Source organism: Equus asinus, chromosome 10, assembly GCF_041296235.1.
Source record: "Equus asinus isolate D_3611 breed Donkey chromosome 10, EquAss-T2T_v2, whole genome shotgun sequence".
NCBI lineage: Eukaryota > Metazoa > Chordata > Mammalia > Perissodactyla > Equidae > Equus > Equus asinus.
In genome coordinates this window covers 37369207-37386867 of record NC_091799.1, presented here as the reverse complement: position 1 = coordinate 37386867, position 17661 = coordinate 37369207, and positions in this window count along the sequence as shown.

The window sequence follows — 17661 nt, the reverse complement described above, 5'->3', positions numbered from 1 at the left end:
TCCCTCCATCTCTTCTCTCCCTTCTTTGTTACACTCTTCTTTCCTTCTTTTACTCCTGCCCCTTAGTCTTTCACCACGTTTCAGATTGTGTTTCTTTTCCACGAGTACCCGCTCCGGTAAAAGAGACCGAGACCTCACACACAGCTGTGAAAGAAAGAAAATCCCTTAAGAAGAAAAAGCACAGTCTTAGGAGAAATAGTGATTAATTTCCTGGGGGAATGAAGAAAAGAAGCTCACATTCACTTCTTTGCAAAGTTGCAGATCAAGGTTGTGTTACCGCTTACAGATAATGTGGAAGCAACACGTAGGCATGAAAAATGAGTGATTCCTTCCCGGGCGAAATTTAGTCTAGCCCCCTCTATCATAATTATTGACAGATTCAGATGGAAGTGATTGTGGAACACACTGTCCTTAAAGATGTTCAGGGACGTGCCCACGAGCAATGCTGGTGGAAGAGACTGGAAGCCATGTAGTTCATCACCGCAGCCCCAAAATGGCTGAGATATGCAAAAGGGCTGGTTTGATCCGAAAGGTATAAATAGCACGCGAGGGGAGGCGGGTGAGCAGGGCTTGCAGACTGCTGTGTTTGAGGAACAATTTGACAGAGACAGAGCAAGATGATGATAACTTGGAAAAAGGATAATTTGTCATGATTACCTCATTCCCCCTCCTCCCTGGAGAGAATAGTTTGCACCCATTGGAATTCATGTGTGGGTAAGGAAAACAAAGATGCAAATTGGCATTGTAACGAAGAAAACATATCATTTTATCTTTTCCTTTTCTGTGTCGACACTTTGGGTGCATGGTGGTATCCGATTGCAAAGGTTCTGCTGAAAAGGTGTAGCATGTTGATAGGGTTCTTCCAAGGTTTTAGACATTTTAGAACAAGTAGCTTCTCCAGTGGTAAGTACCACTCCTAAAAGCAAGTGCTTCGGTTTATGACCGCTTCTGCCGTCATCAGACAGCGTTGTCTCCTCCACCAATTTTGCCACAAATGCTTCTGCCCCATAAACTCAAATGGTGCTAACAGCTCTCGAAGGTTTGAAGATAAATCCTACAATTTTCATAGCAAAAATTTCGAGTAGCCTGCTTACTTTTCCTTTTTCAAATGACATTCGCTGATTTTTAAAAATCTGATTATAAAAGCGGCATATAGTCAATGCAGTGCTTTTGGAAATAGGGAAAAGTGCAAGATTAAGGAATAAAATTGTGCCTATAATTCCATCACCCACGTGTGTGTGTAAGAAAGATTCCTGAGGCCCTCGAAGACTTCCCCTGGACCCATCATGGGGGTGGTTTTCTTTGGTTCTGTCTGCCTCTTCTCTTCTCTCCTCTCCTCATATTTTCTCTTTCCCTCCTCTTCTCTTGCCCCCTTTTGTGTCTATGATTTTGGTTCATTGTCTCTGCCTTATAACTAATCCCTTGATTCCTTCAGAAACTACTCTGGTGGAGTATGGTGCTGGTTTCCTTACACCAAAACTTAATGAGCCACAGGAATATATTACAGAAAACAACTCCATTTATTTGCCAAGAGAGGGTAACTCTAGAACAGTGTTTCTAGATTCCTGCTCTGTGGTAGGATGACGCCTCCTCAAATCACCACTTTTGGGCCGTGGGGTGGGTAAGAGAGGACAGCCCTGGATGAAGGAGTGGACTGAAACTAAGGTTGCCAGATTTAGCAAATAAAAATACAGGAAGACCAAATGTTTCGTGGCACATACTTGGATTTAAAAAAATTTGTTATTTATCTGAAATTCAAATTTAACTAGTGTCCTGTATTTCATTTGGCAAACCCTAGCTGAAATAGTATCTGAACCTCCAGAAGGGTAAGGGAAGGGAAAACAAAAGATTGGGACGAGGGAAGGTGGACTCCTTACGATTCATTGGGTTCATGGGAATCCTGTTTGTTTCTAGTGCTGTATATTTCCATCCCTAGGACCTAAGTCTGACCCTTTCTCACTTTCTTCTCTCTACCCTCAAATCATCATCTGATCCTGCTGATTCTGTCACCTGAAAACTCTTTACCCACCGTCCTACCACCGCCGTCCATCCATTTAGGCCTTCATTGGTGATCTCCTTGACCATGTGATGCCTCCCCAGACCAGACTGTAATACGTTCTCCCCCAAATCCATTTTTTACAATGCTGCTGAGAGATCTTTCTAAACACAAATCTAGTCAAGTCCACTCCCTTCCTTAAAACCCTTCAAAAAGTTCCCATTGCCCTTAGGATAAAGCTAAACTCCAGAAAATCTGGCCAGACCTTCCTAATATGGCCTCTGTCTACCTCTCTCCCCCATGTCAGGCTCCTCCTTGCTCCTTTATATTCATCCCAATTTTATCTCCCTAATTTCCTGAATAAGATGTGCTCTCTCTTGCATTGTAGCCATTGTATACCTTTTTTATTCATTCAAAAAAACCACATTTATTTCTCCTCTATTAAGAGTCAGGCACTGTGCCTGGTGCTGAATCTGCAGAGGTGAAGAAGACATGGTTCCTACCCTCATGTAGGTCTAGCCCAGGGCCTCAACACCAATGCATACAGGGGCTGGGCTGGCCCTACTAATGAGGGAAAGAGCTGGGTGAAACACAGCTTCCTGCTCTGTCCTACCTTTTCCACCTTTGGTTGAAGCATAGGTTTAAGAAGCATTTTACTTTGTCTTGAACCCTATTGTTAGAAGGACAATATCACAAGCTTCATGATACATGGCAGCTGACCTAGGCTTCATTGGTAGGGACGCAAGAAGGAGGGGTTGGGACGGGGGCAAATCAGGCTCTTTTTCAATGGTCGATCACTACTCAATTCCAGCCAGTTGCTACCATGAGGGAATTTCAAGAGAAATCAGAAATCTGAATTTTAATGGGAAACCTTCATTGTTGGCCAGTAATGAACAGTAAGAACAACAACAAACTCACAATACTCTGTGGGCCAGAAAAAATATATCTGTGGGTTTGCTTTTGCTCTTGGTCCTCTAGTGTTGGAACTCTGATTATTCCAACTGCCTGATTCACACATTACATCCTGTTTACCTAAAAAGCCCATATTCATCCTTTAGCCTGAGCTTAAAAGTAAATTCTAACATAACCATCCTTAACCGCCACTCTCAACCCTTGACTATGTCAAGTTCCTCTCCAGGTGTTTCCAAAATAGGAGCACTACAGGAAAGCTTTCTTTCCCTATCATAGCACTTGTTCTACTGTATCATAATTGCCTTGGTAATTATTTCTCTTGCAGTGGATAGTAACCTTCACGAGGGCAGCAGCTCTGTTGATGGTATTGACTTCTGTTCCCACAGTGCCATATGCCTGGAGCATAGGGTGTTTAGAAACTGATGGTCAAATGAATGAGTGGTGTTTGTATTCTCCAACATGCATGGCTGTAAGCCCACTACGTTCTCTCTCCCCTAGGATTTAGGCTGTTCATTTATTTGCAGGATTCTGCACCCTCTGCTTTTTCCTCATCTTCATGCTCCAGGCTTTGGTTGGTCGTCATTGTGTTCAGCCCTTGCTGCAGAGATGTGAGGAGGGTTTAATCCTGCTTGCTTCTTGCCAGAAAGATCCGAGTATGAATAAAAAGCAGATCCCTTGTTGGGCAGAAACACGGATGCTCAGACCCTGTCTTTGTAACACCATCCACCACTCCTCTCTGCCCCACCAACTCAGCCGGCTCAGTAACTGTTTGTACCCAGGATCATCTGGCTCCATAAATGCTCCTTTCTATCAGCAAAATGTGCCAAACACTTTCCATAAATAAGGATGATGCACTCAGAGAGAATTTTTATTACAATAACTACTTCCAGTAAGATCTTGATATTATTCAAAGTCAATTCTTCAGAGTAAATATTCTACTGTATTTGTTAAGAGGCTAAGTTTTTTGCCCTAGAAATTTGCCTTTGATTTATCAGTTTAATTTCTGATGCTCTATATGAAGTCTAAGGGGTACTTTACATGTATGTAAGGGGAAGAGATAGGCTTGTGTGTGTGTGGGTGTTTGTGTGTGTGTGTATGTAGGACCCTACAAATGCTTTGGACCATTTTTGACATGGAGTGGTCTGGATGAAAGGCAGGGCAAGTCTTGGGGCAGAGATGAGATGAACATCTCTTGTCCTGGGTGACATGCTTATTGCTGTCGATTGGTAGTCATCAGTAGACAATGGCTGGGGATCCAGGTTCCCAGTCAGCTCCCAGGCTTACGAAGCTGATGGATGGTGCCTGCTCATGCAGATGCCTATGGTCTCTCCATCTCATTCCATTTCTGTCCATGTGATCCTTTCTCGTCTTTTCTCTCAGCCCATTGAGTCTGTAGACTAGAGTCTAGTGGCAGGAACAACCCACTATGAAAGTATGCTCTAAATCTTTCCATCTTACACTTGGACCAGTGGCTTTGAACTCAAAATTGAAGATTGTGTCCTCTTGGTTTTCTGGTTCCTCAGCATCTCCTTTACCTCCAAGCATTAGGTGACTCACATCTAGGTATCCGGGCATGTGCGGAAAGGGAACAGTGAAGAAATTCCATGGCAGCAGTCATGAAGAAAAAACACACTGATTTCCTACTTCAAAATATGGCTTTGTACCACACAGGTTTGTCTTCTATCCTACTTGCTAGGAAATATATGTTCAAGATTTTAATGGGAGAACATCTCTACAGGGCAGAATTTTAAAGAATTCAGGCAGGGGCCGGCCCGGGGGCCGAGTGGTTAAGTTAGTGCACTCTGCTTCGGAGGCCCAAGGTATCGCTGGTTCGGATCCTGGGTGCGGACATGGCACCACTCATTAAGCCATGCTGAAGTGGTGTCCCATATAGCACAACCAGAGGCATTCACAACTAGAATATACAACTATGTACTGGGGGGCTTTGGGGAGAAGAATAAAAATTAAAAAAAAAAGAAGATTGGCAACAGATGTTAGCTCAGGTGCCAATCTTAAAAAAAAAAAAAAAAAATTAGGCATATTTTCTAAGCTGACCAGACAGTAAACCCTTGAAAAAGTAGAATAAGCATGATAGCTTGTATCACCCTCCATTTGCGAAGTGTTTTTACATATGATGTTATCCTCATGCCCAGACTGTAGAAGAGGCAGGATGGGTGGTCTTTTCCTGTTTAATAGATGAAGGCTCAGAGAGGTTATATGGCTTCCATGGAGTTGCAAAGTGAGTAAATGGCAGAAGATCCAGGCCTTTGGACTCCAGTCCAAGTCTTGTTCTGCTACCCCCAGACTGCCTCTCTATGATATGGAAGGGTGAACTCAGTCACTGAGGAGTCTCTCCCCAGGAGGTGCCTACAGATCAGGGACAGGATGTGTCCCCATCCTTAGGGCTTCACACGTTGTCATACGTCCCACAGTCAGCCCTAGACAGACAAGCTGCTCTGGGTGAGCTTTCATCAAGAGGACCTCTTGGCCTCTTTTCCTACCGTGACTGACAGGATTGCAGAAACCTCTGACTTGTTTCTTAGGTAAATGTTTAACTAATTAGTTAATCAACCCATCAATTTTATTTATTGATGCCCAGTCCTGGGCAAGGCTGTGGGGAGAGAGATGCTTAAGTTGTTCCTCATCTGATTACAATGCAGAGGAGTGAGAAACAAGGACCAAAGCTTACTGCCAGTAAGTGGCTGACAGCCACGTGCAGAGGTAGTGGTGTTCCTGCAGTGCTGTGGGACACAGAGGTGGGACCTTTAACCAAAACCAAGGTTAGGGAAAGTTTTCGTGGAATGAACAGAGATGTTGATCAGGCTGGAGTTGGGGAAGGATGTGCCAGCAGAGGGGTCAGCTTGAAGAAAGTCATGGAAGCCTGCGTGTTAGTAGGTTGATGTGATTGGTGTTGAGTTTAGGGGTGAGTGACAAGAGAAGAGGCCATGGAAATGAGCAGAGGTCAGATTGTGAGGGGCCCTAAAACCTAGGCAAGGCCTGGACTTCATGCTGAGGCAGGTGAGAATCACTGGGGGATGGTGATAAAGGTGATCGTAATAGTAATTAAAACAAACAAACAACTTTGCTGCTGCAGCATGGAGGATGAATGAGAGGGAAATGAGACTTGGCTGTAACATCAGTTAGGGAAGGGGCAGCATCAGAGGCCGGGCAGGGCAGGGATACATGGAAGAGGTGATTAGCAGAGGGAATTGACATCAGTAGAGATGGATTTGATGTGGTGATGGGTGAGAGAAGGCAAACTCTGGGCTGACACCCATTCCTGGACAAGGGGCCATTGCTGCTCATGAGAAAGAGGACATGGGGATGAATCCAGTTTGGCCAGGTAATTGCGGTGGTGTTTAAAACACAGGAGGGAATAATGGTCCAGTGTTTCAGGGCAAGGTGTGAGCAGAAGTATGCACTCCCGGCCTCGAAGGACCTCACTCAGAGAAGCTCTCGTTACCCCTCTTCCCTCCCACAGTACCAACTGGATCATTGAGAGGATCCAAATCGCACCTGGAGGTGTTCTCAGCTGTCCCACAGAATTTTGTTTTCATGCTACAGAACCTTCATCTCATGAGCTTAAGATCTGCTTAGGCAATGAGGAGAGCAACTTGCGACACAGCTGCAATTAAAATCAAGAATGAAAGAATAATGCCCTTGCCAGGTCTGTCGGGGAAGAAGAGGAATAAGTTAAAATTAAACCTTAGTTGATCCGGATCTGAAATAGATTTAAACGAGCTCTGCAAAGCCAGGGCAGGTTTTTAAATCAAAACCTGGGCTTCGGGTTCCTTTTGTTAGCAAAATGCCCTTACTTGATGGAACACCAAAACCTCATTAAATTGCAAACACTGGACTATACAAGATGGAGAATGAGCAATTCCACTTAAAGGCTGCAGCTCTCCACACGTTGCCCCAGAAGGACAATGAGTTCTAAAGGTCAGGGTTACACATGGCGTGGTAAGTGTTTTTCTCCTTCTAACACTAAACAGGCTTGGAAAATGGCCAATGTGTGTGTGCGAGAGAGAGAGAAAGAGAGAGAGAGAGAGCAGGAAAGAGACAGTCTGTAGTCAACCTCCTTCAAGAATGAAAAATAAACTTTTTCCCCCCTGCAGAAAAAAAAATAAAAAACCCCTGAAGAAAAGCAGACAGCTGCTAACTAGTTGTCTAGCTGTCTATTTGTGGACACTTCCTTTCATCTTGTCATATCTTTTGTGCTGTTTGAAATGTTTGGAGCTTAAGAGTGGAAGAACGCTCAGTGGAATCCAAACTTTTATTAAAAGAAAGGGAAAAGGAGACAGCAAAGTTCTGACAACAAGTGTGTGTTTAGATGTCGGGGCCATATTCTGCCCAAGTCCCAAGCAGAGGAGCGATTTATTTTTAGCTAAATGAAGCCCCAAAACACACTTCTATTAAAAAATACACAAGAAGATAACGTGTAGGAAACCAACCTATTTTGTGGGGAGGCTGCGGAGAGAGACAAATGGACCTTAAGAAGGGGCAGGAGGAGAGGGGCCTCCTTCCCTGGCTTGGCCACAGTCCCTTTGTGCTGGTTCATTGGAATGCTAATTTCTGCTCCATTGTCCCTGAGAAGCCACTCTGCTTTCTCTCACTGGAAGCCCTTTCTTACTCTCTTGTCTTCGGTGGTCTTCACCAGCTGCTCCTATTAGCTTCGAGCCTCAGGAGATTTTATTTCCATGAATGTCGTTTTGCCCAGACCTCTTTTTTTTGATCGATTCCTCAATTTGATTTTCATTCCTTCTTGCATTCTTCGTCGGGGGTTAGACCACCAGATTATGGTTTTCTTGTCAAAATTAGAAACCCGAAGTGGACTGTCACAAGGATCCTGGGGTTTTTGCCTTTGACATCCATTTCGGAGGAAATGGAGATTGAAATCTTAGCAGGAGAATCTCTTCAGGGACTCTTTGATTTTCCTTTAAAAGGAACCAAGTCCTGAATTAAAATAAATACCTAGACTTCAGATGAGGCGACAGTGAATCAACAGAGGGCCCAAGGCTTTGTTTCTCTGGCTGTCTGCGTGCACTGTAATTAGGGGGAAAGCGTTTAGGGAATTATCTGCAGCTCGGCTTTCACAGCCAGTTTTCCTTTCAAACTGGATCCCTACCATAACGCTCAGAAAATGTGTTTGAAGGACCTCTCTGGTATGGTATGCTGCGGAAAGAACAGATGGGTAAGAGCCAGAAAGACGGGCTCCGCTCGTTCACGTCCTGAAACACAGCATGTTTGGTCTGAACGTGTCTGTGGTGCTTACGGCTTTTTACCCAGCATTAGAATGAGTCATCCCCTTCTCTCCTTTCTTCTACCTCATCAGGAGGCAGGTGGGAGAGGGTGACAGGGCGGTGTGATGGAGAGAGCCGGGGCAGGGGTCAGCCAGATCTGCCTTCTACCACACCTCCTCCTTGGGCCTCAGTTTCCTTTCCTGTAGAATGCGGATAATGCACTCTATGGTTGTGAGGATTATATGAGTCACATATGTAAAGTTGCAGGGATCTGGAATGCATTCAAGAAATATTAATCACGCTCTCCGCTATTCCTCCACCCCGACCCCCTGGAGGATTGAGGTATGAGTCTAACCAAAACGGTTTGATTCCGTCCCTTGAATGTGCTGTGCTCCTCGGTGTCTCAGTGAGTTACTTGGCACTTCTGCTCTTCTGACTGGAATGTTCTTTCCCTGGATCCTCCCATGGCTGGCTCCTATGCATCATTCAAGCTTTGGCTCAAAGGCTTCCTTGAGCTCTTTCAAAGACCTTTCTTGACCTGGCTAAGGTCCCTCTTGGCTGGTCCCTGTCTAATACATGCTGTTTATTAGCACTTAATGGCCATCTGAAATGTTCTTATTCATTTGTTTTGCTTTGATGTGCATTATTTACTTCCCTCTGCTAGAACATAAGGACCGCAAGGAGAGGAACTTTGTCTTGTTACCAGAATACTGCCTGGCATAGAAGTTTCTGTACTTTGGTCTGGCGCTGGCTGGGGATATAGGCGTGAATGAGATCCAGATCATGCTCTCCAGGAGCTTGCAGACATGTAAGCAAATAATTACAGTGTGCACGGGATTCTTGTGACAATCTACTTTTGCCTTCCACAGAAACAGACGTTTACACACACAATTATATAGTACCCTGAGTCCAGTGCATCAGTAAAAGTGTGTTCTAGGTACAGTTGTGACACAAAAGAAAGATTTAATGATTCTCCTGGGATGTCCCAGGTAAGCCTTCTGAGAGGAGAAGATAATTCAGCTAGGATGTGCAGGCTGAACAGCAGATCCTGGCTAGGTAGACTAGGGTGAAATGGCATTCTGGGCAGGAGAACAGCATGAAATGTCCAGATACAAAGCAGCACACAGCTCATATTGGGATATACCTTGTTCAGATTTTTATACTAAACTTGTAGCATTTCATCGTATTGGCTTCTACTCTGTATTTCAACCACTTTGGGTTGTTTTCAAGTCTTCATCCCAACATCTGTGACATTAATAATCTCTCCTGACATAGAGTCATCTGTAAAGTGTCCATAAGCCCTATGAAACTGGCCAGCAGCTGGAATTGAAGAGGTAAGAGTGGAAGTGAGCATAGGAATGGAGAGATTTGCCCAGCAAAGGGATAAAATTGAGCCAACCACAGCAGGGAAGAATGTGGCATGGAAGGAGCCCTGAGTCTGAAGTTGGAACCTCACTCTTCTCTGTCACTTCTTGTGTAGTCTTGGGTAGATCATTTAATCTCTCTAAAACTTAGTGTCTTCGTCTGTAAAAAAAAACAATGTGTAGCTGATAATACCTGGTAAGAAGTGGGAATCACAGGAAAAAAGTTTGAGCTTCCAAGGAATCTTTATCACAATTGAAGTGGTCCTAATGGCTATGAGAGCACCTGGAGGTCCTGGGAGTCCATGGGCTTAAACTGCTTCTTCTTATTATTATCCTTTTGCTTTTCTTCCTAACCACTTCCAGGTCTAGGTTTATAAAGCATCTTCACTTCCTTTTTTACCAATCTCCCCTACATACATTTGTAATTCAGAGTATTGGTGTTTCTTCCACTTTAATAGTCAGTACTTCAGCACTGGGGAGGTTTCCATCACAAATACTTCTCCAAGAAGCGGATCAAATAGTACCCATTTTTCGTGTATCTCCTCACAGAGGTGTTGGTGAAGATGAGAGAGTCACTAGGCATCTTACCTCATGTCAGCATGTTAAATCAATTTCCCACATTGCTTGGGGTGTGGGCCTCTCTTGCTGTGGTGTGAGCTGGAGTTCTGTTCTCCACCGGCTGTGCCATCAGCGTGTATTCTGTGAGAGCTTTAAGGAACACTGGGCATCATCTGATTCAGCTCCCTCATTTCACAGACGAGGAAACTGAGGCCCTGAGAGAGAAAGGCATTCATTCAAGCCTGGCAGTCAGTAAATTAGTGAAAACAAAGTAAAACAGACAACTAAAGAAAGAGAAAATCTCCTGTGGTACAACCTTCACTATTCTATTCATATTTAAAATTTATGTAAAAACTATCAATGTACTAATTTGTCCTAAAAGGATCAGGGTGACTTTAAAAAAATACACTAGAAAAATGTTTCTATAAAGTAATTGAGAATGAAAAGACGAGCCCCAGATTGGCAGAAAATATTTGCAAAAGACATATCTGATAAAGGACTATTATCCAAAAATATACAAAGAACACTTAAAACTCAACAATAAGAAAACAAACAACCCAATAAAAAATGAGCAAAAAATCTAAACAGACACCTCACTAAAGAAGATATATAGATGGCAAATAAGTGTGTGAAAAAATGCTCAACATCATATGTCATTAGGGAATTGCAAATTAAAACGAGATGCTACTGCACACCTATTAGAATGGCTAAAATCCAAACCACTGACAACACCAAATGCTGGATAAGAGGGAGAGCAGTAGGAGCTCTGACTCATTGCTGCTGGGAATGCAAAATGGTACAGTCACTTTACAAGACAGTTTGGAGGTTTCTTATAAAACTAAACATTCTGGAAAAGGTAAAACTATGGAGACAGTAAAAGGAACAGTGGTTACCAGCGGTTGGAGGGTGGAGGGAGTACAGGTGATATTTAGGTCAGTGAAACTATTCTGTATGGTACCGTGATAATGGATACATGTTATTATACATTTATCCAAACACACGGAACCTAGAACACCAAGAATGAACCCTAATGTAAACAGTGGACACTCTGATTTTCGACCTCCTTCCCTCTAAGGAACTTGTTTCAGTTTCTGAAAGAACATCGTACAAAACTGAAAGAATGAGGAAATTAAAAAAAGAATCAATTTGTGTACAATTAAATTTCTGTGTGCTAGTGTACACGTTAGTGACCCTTGTAACTATCATCTCAGTGAAGATATAGAACATTTCCATCTCACACAGTTCTCTTACTGTGTCTGCCTTTTAAGTCTCTTCCTCCTGCCTCCCTTCCCCATCCCCCACCTCAGGCAAATGCTGCTTTGATTTATATCACTACTGATTAGTTTTGTCTGGCTAGTATTTCATATAAACGGAAGCACATGATGTGTTCTTTTGTGTCTCTTTTCTCTCACTTTGCATAATGTCTGTGAGGTTCATCAATATCATTGTGTTTATCAGTAGTGCATTCCTTTCTATTGCTGACTATTGTGTTTCACAAATTTACCACAGTTTGTTTATCCACCCACCTGCCGATGAACATTTGCTTGTTTCCAGTCCTGGGATGTTATGAACAAAGAATCTACGAACATCCATGTACAAGTGTTTGTGGACACGTTGTCATTTCTACTACTAGTGACTAGCAGGCAGTGTCATGTGTACTTACTGCTCATGTGCATACCTCTACCTGCCTGCTCCTCCTCCCTTTTACCTGTCTTGAGGTCAACTAAGAGGGTTCCTCTTGCATTTCTTATTCCCAGGTGGTAACACCTGCCCAGGTGGTGTCTCTCCTTTATGGAGATGCTCATCATTCTCTGTGTGCCGCCTGTGATGGACTTTTTCACTGAAGCTCCAGAGTGTTCTTGGGAGGCGTGCCTGAACATGTGAGGCCTCAGTTTTGGTTGTAGGGCAAACCTTGTTCTAAAACACAGCTTTTCGCAGGGAGAACAACATTGGGGATTATATAGTGCTGATACTGTTTAATAAACCCCACCTTTCTGATATTCTCTCTATAAAGTCCAGTTACTTGCTTTCATTATACTTATCACAGTGGGTAATTACATACAATTTATTTGTGGCTTATTGATTAATGCTTATCTCTTCCACTAGATTGCTATTTTATTAACCACTGTGTACCCAGCCCTTGGCATGGAGCTTGGCTTGAGTAGGCGCTCACAAATATTTGTTGAATGAATACAGGAGTTCCAGCCACCATTCTGATCAGAAGTTGATGAATGTGGTTATGACCCAATCCTCATTATTGCGCATAATGAGGTTAAATGTATGTCACTCTATGTAGACGTCAGCTCCCTCATCCTGTGAGAAGGTTTGGGGTCAAGTTGCTAAGAGCATTCAGATCTCCTTTCTTTCTCTTAATGTATCTTCAAATCACCACTGGCTGAAGCGATGCAGTTTCTTCCTTGTGTTAATGGGGACTTGAGACCCAGAAGGATTTTTCTAAGGCATCAAGGCCAATCCATTTCAAGTATAAAGGTTTGGGGACTTAGAATGATAAGACTTGAGTTTGAATCCCAGTTTTACCACTAAGTCACTGTGTGATTTTGATCAAGTAACTTAACCTCCTTGAGCCTCAGTTTCTAGTCTAATAGGCCTTTTGGTATTGATCACAGCTCTTACGTCACTTCAAGACATCTCCAGGCCAAACGATTTCTTTGACAGTTTCTCTTGTGCCATTGGTTTGAGTCCACTTATCTTATGGATACTTTCAATTGAACACTTCTGGGATTTCCATTCTCTTCTTAGAGTGTGGGGTCCAGAGCTGAGCACAGTCACCGCTCGCGGTGTGGCCTGACCAGGGTAGAGATGAGCAGGGCTATTTTCCTCTTGTTCTAGATGCTCATCTATCATTGCAGCTGAGGGTCATGTCAGCTCTCACGGCAGAAACAATACTCTGCTGATTCAGGTCCAGCTCCTCATCGCCTAATACCGCATCTCCTCTCTTCATGCCAGCCACTATTATTATTGTTATTATTTTAAAGATCGGCCCTGAGGTAACATCTGTTGCCAATCTGGGATGCCACTCCAGCATGGGCTCATGAGCAGTGCCATGTCCTCACCCAGGATCCAAACTAATGAAAAATCTGGGCCACTGAAGCAGAGCAGGAAAACCCAACCACTTGGCCACGGGGCTGACCCCTATTATTATTATTTTAAATTTTTAAATTCAGTTTTAAGTCCTCTAGCCATCCTGGTCAATCTAGAGATAGAAAGTCAAACCCTCTTGGTTATTTTCTTGTTGGTTCTCAATTTATCCTGCTGCCTGTACGTGAAAGAAGCAGCCCACATTATTGCCCTGATTTCCAGGACAAATAGGGCTCAAACCACCAATTTGTATTAGTCTCCCTTTCTTTAACCATTCATTTCTGTGGGAGAATCCCTAGGACAGGGTCACCTGACAACATTCCCGAATTCTAATTCTGTGTCACATTTAGTAGAGAAGACCAAGAAGTCAAAGCTTACACTGCAATGTAATAAGGACAACGACAGAGGGAAGTGCAGGGGCTCAGGTGGCAGATGAGGGATGCCAAACCTTGGAGACCAGAGCAGCAAGCTGGTGCTTCAGGGTACAGGCTGGAGGGGTGTTTAGGGTTGGTCCCTGGGGGATTAGCGTCTCATTCTTCAGATCCTTTACATTTTGAGGCCTGTGCTCTTCCCAGTCTTCCCATGCTGCAAGCCAGCACCATGTAAAAGAGGAATCCTACTCCCTGATGATTCATCCATTTATTCATCCCGTGAATATAGGAGGAACTTCCAGGTGCAGGGTTATATGAGGGAACAAAAGAAACAAAATCTCAGTCCTCAGGGAGATGGCATTCCTGGGCTTGGACCTGAACTGCTTGCGTCAGGCCATTTAGCACCTTGCTTCCTGACCCATTCCCAATATCCTTGGTTTCTGACCTCTTGGTTATTTGCCTGTTTATTGCTTCAGTGCAACCCTAGAGCAGAGACCTAACACTGCTTCTCTGCAGATTCCTCATCGATAGGACCCAGACTCTTTCTCTGGCTGTACTTGTGAAAAAATATTCTTCTCAGCTTGGTCGGAGCCCTGAGACCTGTTACCTTCACACACATGCCTCTGGGTGCAGCAGGTGGCACACCACACTGGGTTTGTTATAGCTACACAAGTCAAAACCAGAGAGGAGAGAAGCTGAGTAGATCCAATCAAGGGTGATTCTTGATATCAGAGGGTGTTGTGTGTGGTTCACAGCACAACTCCATCCAGGGCTGAGATTAAAGAGATCAAGATAAACCTTACTGGGAAAAGAGCTGACAAGAGCTTTGCCATATCTAGGACCTAGTCAGATGGGCCAAGATTTTAGGCAAGGATCTGGGCTCAGGAAAGAAACCAAGCCAGAAGCCCCTCATACAACCTGTGATGAGTGATGGTGATGGGAAGGAAAATAATAATAATAATAGTGACAAACACTGACATAGTTGGTACAATGGGCTGGACACTGCTCTAAACAATTAGCATATATTTACTAATTTAATCTGGGACTAATTTAGTCTGGGACTTTCTAGGGGGTCTTGTAAGGATGCTGTTCAAAAGAAGCTAAGATCACTAGATGACACCACTGAGGATGGACATCTCTGCATTGAGAGCTAAGGGCTCTCAGTGTTCCTTCTGTTTCTCCTGAAAACATACCCTACGCTTACCATGCTTGACTGTTATGATGCTGGGTGAAGATATGGAGAAAATGTTGTTGTTATGGTGTGGTGTGGTGGGGAGGGGGTTTTAACTTCTGTAAACCTTTGTTACAGCTATTCCTTGCAACCCAGAAGGACATCTGACATGACCTGCTTCTGTCATGCCAAAGAGGGTAACAAAGCCAATCAGAATTCTGAATAGTCCATGAACCAGACTAGTCTTTGCTCTTCTCTTTGTTATTCTGGAACCCCATTGCGTCAGGTGGAGGTGCTGGTGGTGAAAATGCTAGGGAAGGCAGGAACTTAGTGAATAGGGCTTCTTTTATGAATATGCAAGGAGTCCTCATTTACATGCTACATCATCTAAGCCTCCTGGAGAATAGGGGCATGCCTTGTGCTTCTTGGTATCCTCCATGGCATCTTGACGCAGGGAGTATTTGTTGACGTGAGTTGAAGAGTGGGCTTCCTCTACACGTGGAAGTCAGGTAAGATGCCCTGAGGGATGCTATGGATTTCTCTGAGACTGAGTTCAAGTGGATGAGTGAAATGAAACCTAATGCTCAGCACACAGTAGGGGCTTATTAAATACTCATTGAAGAAAAGCCCTTTTCCTGGCTGGATGCTGAATTGTAAAGCCAAATGGGGCTCTGAGAGTTATCTGTTAAAGCAGTTTTACTTTCAGCCTTTTCTAGGCAATGAAGAGAGTCCTAAATCCATGTAGCAGGCAATTCACACAGTCTGAGAAACAGGACTCCTGGCCTGGAAGGACATATGTAGTGGTCCGCTTGTGAGCAGGGACACTTGGTAAACACTTGGAGGATCTTTTGTTTTCAGTGACGTCGAGTGGATTGGGACTCCTAGCAACTCTGTGGACAGCAGAGTGGGACCTTGCCTGGTCTTTTTGCACCATCCTCTCACTTTCCAGCGCTGTATCAGACAAGGCTCCACTGCTATCCATATGGTTTTCATGGCCACTTTTTTCAGAAGTGAGTGGCCAGGTCCTTCTTCCTAGTCTGTCTTAGTCTGGAAGCTCCGCTGAAACCTGTCCACCAGGGGTAACCCTGCTGGTATTTGAAACACCAGTGTTAAAGCTTTCAGCATCACAGCAACACACAGCCACCACCATATGACAGCCGACAGACAGGTGGTGTGGTTCCCTAACCAGGAAATGAACCTGGGCCGCCGAATCTTAACCACTAGACCACCAAGGCTGGCTGTTATTTTCTATACTGATCTCTTAAAAACTCTTTCTCAAGCTCTTTCACTAATAGACATTAGCCTTAATGCTTTGTACTTTCTGGAAAACAGCCTTGCTATGTTCAAGAGGTTTGGGTATGGAGTTGAACATATCTGCCTGTGAATCTGGTGCAATGTGTCTTTGGGCAAATTATTGTCTGTGAGTCCTAGTTTTAGTATCTCTGAAAGTGGAACCAATACTACCTTATTGAATTGCTGTGAAGGAAAAAGAGATGATATGCAGCACTGGGCACCCAGTGGGCATTCAATAAATATTTGTAATAATAAATATTCAATATTTGTGATAAGTAGTCAGTAAATACTTCCTACCTTCTTACTGCCTTACTTTAGTCTCCCACTCTGGCATTCTGCGCCTTTGTCATCTTTAGGCAGAGCCGAGCATAATGAGCCTGTGTACAGCTCGGTAGCCTGTCTTTGGCTCTGGATTGCTTTTGCCTTTTCCTCCTATAAAGGAAGCATCACCTCCTGGTTCCTTGTTGATTTTCAGAGGCACGACTGTTTGACAAACCATTTCAGGTGCTGTCTGCAGGCTGCCTAACGAGTCCTCATCTTTCACATCACTGACTGTTCAACTGATTTAGGGAAAAGTGCCCCCCGCTGATATGGAAGAAACAGATGCAGCATAATTGCTCCATAGCTTTCCTCCTTTTCTTTTCCTCTATCTCCACTTCTGTGCAAACTTTCCCAGGAGATCTGATGGCTTCCCTTACCATTTCTCTACTGGGAATGTATTCTAATAATGCAATTTATTGCTAATTGAGGTATTAATGAATATTTATGAGTATTTTTTCTTAATCTAGTGTTTGTTGCTGTTTCACCTAACGTTTATTATTTAATGGCCTGGTTTTCCATTTCTAGACTACTTAAACTTTGAAAATGCTTATAGCTTGTCTTTGAATGTCGCCTCTATTTCTCACTGGTGTGGTGGCTCTTCCCTTCTTGCCTTTCCTTCTTGAGGCAGTAAATAGAACTGTTTGTGTGCCTGTGGTTGCACTGGTGCATAAGGGCCGTTAGCAAACTTCTCTAGCTGTGTGATTCGAAATAGCAGCTCTTGAATAGCACTTCTGCATTTTGCTATCAATCCAGTTTCCTCTATAGACTCACATGGTTTGTACCCTGGAATAACAAAATGCACGTTTGAATCATGGGCTCCCAGGGCTGTTTGGGACCTGAAAGGAGTCGAGTCCAAATTCCTATCTGATGCTTCGCGTGGCTTCCTTAGGCAACATAAAGATATCAGCACCTCTCACCTGCTTGTGTGTCCTGGACTGGCTGGAAAAAGAGAGAGGAGTGTCGTACTGAATTCAGCAGACAGATTTCATTTTGGTGAATGTCTGCGGTTGAGTTAATTCCAGAACAGCAGACTTTTCTTGTTGTTTTTGCTGTTAAATTAGAATGTGTTGACTATTACGAGTCCATGAGAATTGGTGGTCCCTTGGTGATTTGTGGATAAAGCCTTCATACTTTGTTACAGATGTATTGCATGTCTTTGCTAGCAGTCTTACCCAGAGTTGCAAGAGAAACTTGGTCATAGTGATTCAATTAATCCGATTTTGCAACTAGCACGGAAAATTTCAAGGGAAACTCAACTGCCTCTGCCAAAATCCAGAAACTTGATGCTGAGGAGCTGCTTAATTGGGGTGGTTAATTTAGTAGGTGTAATTATTTA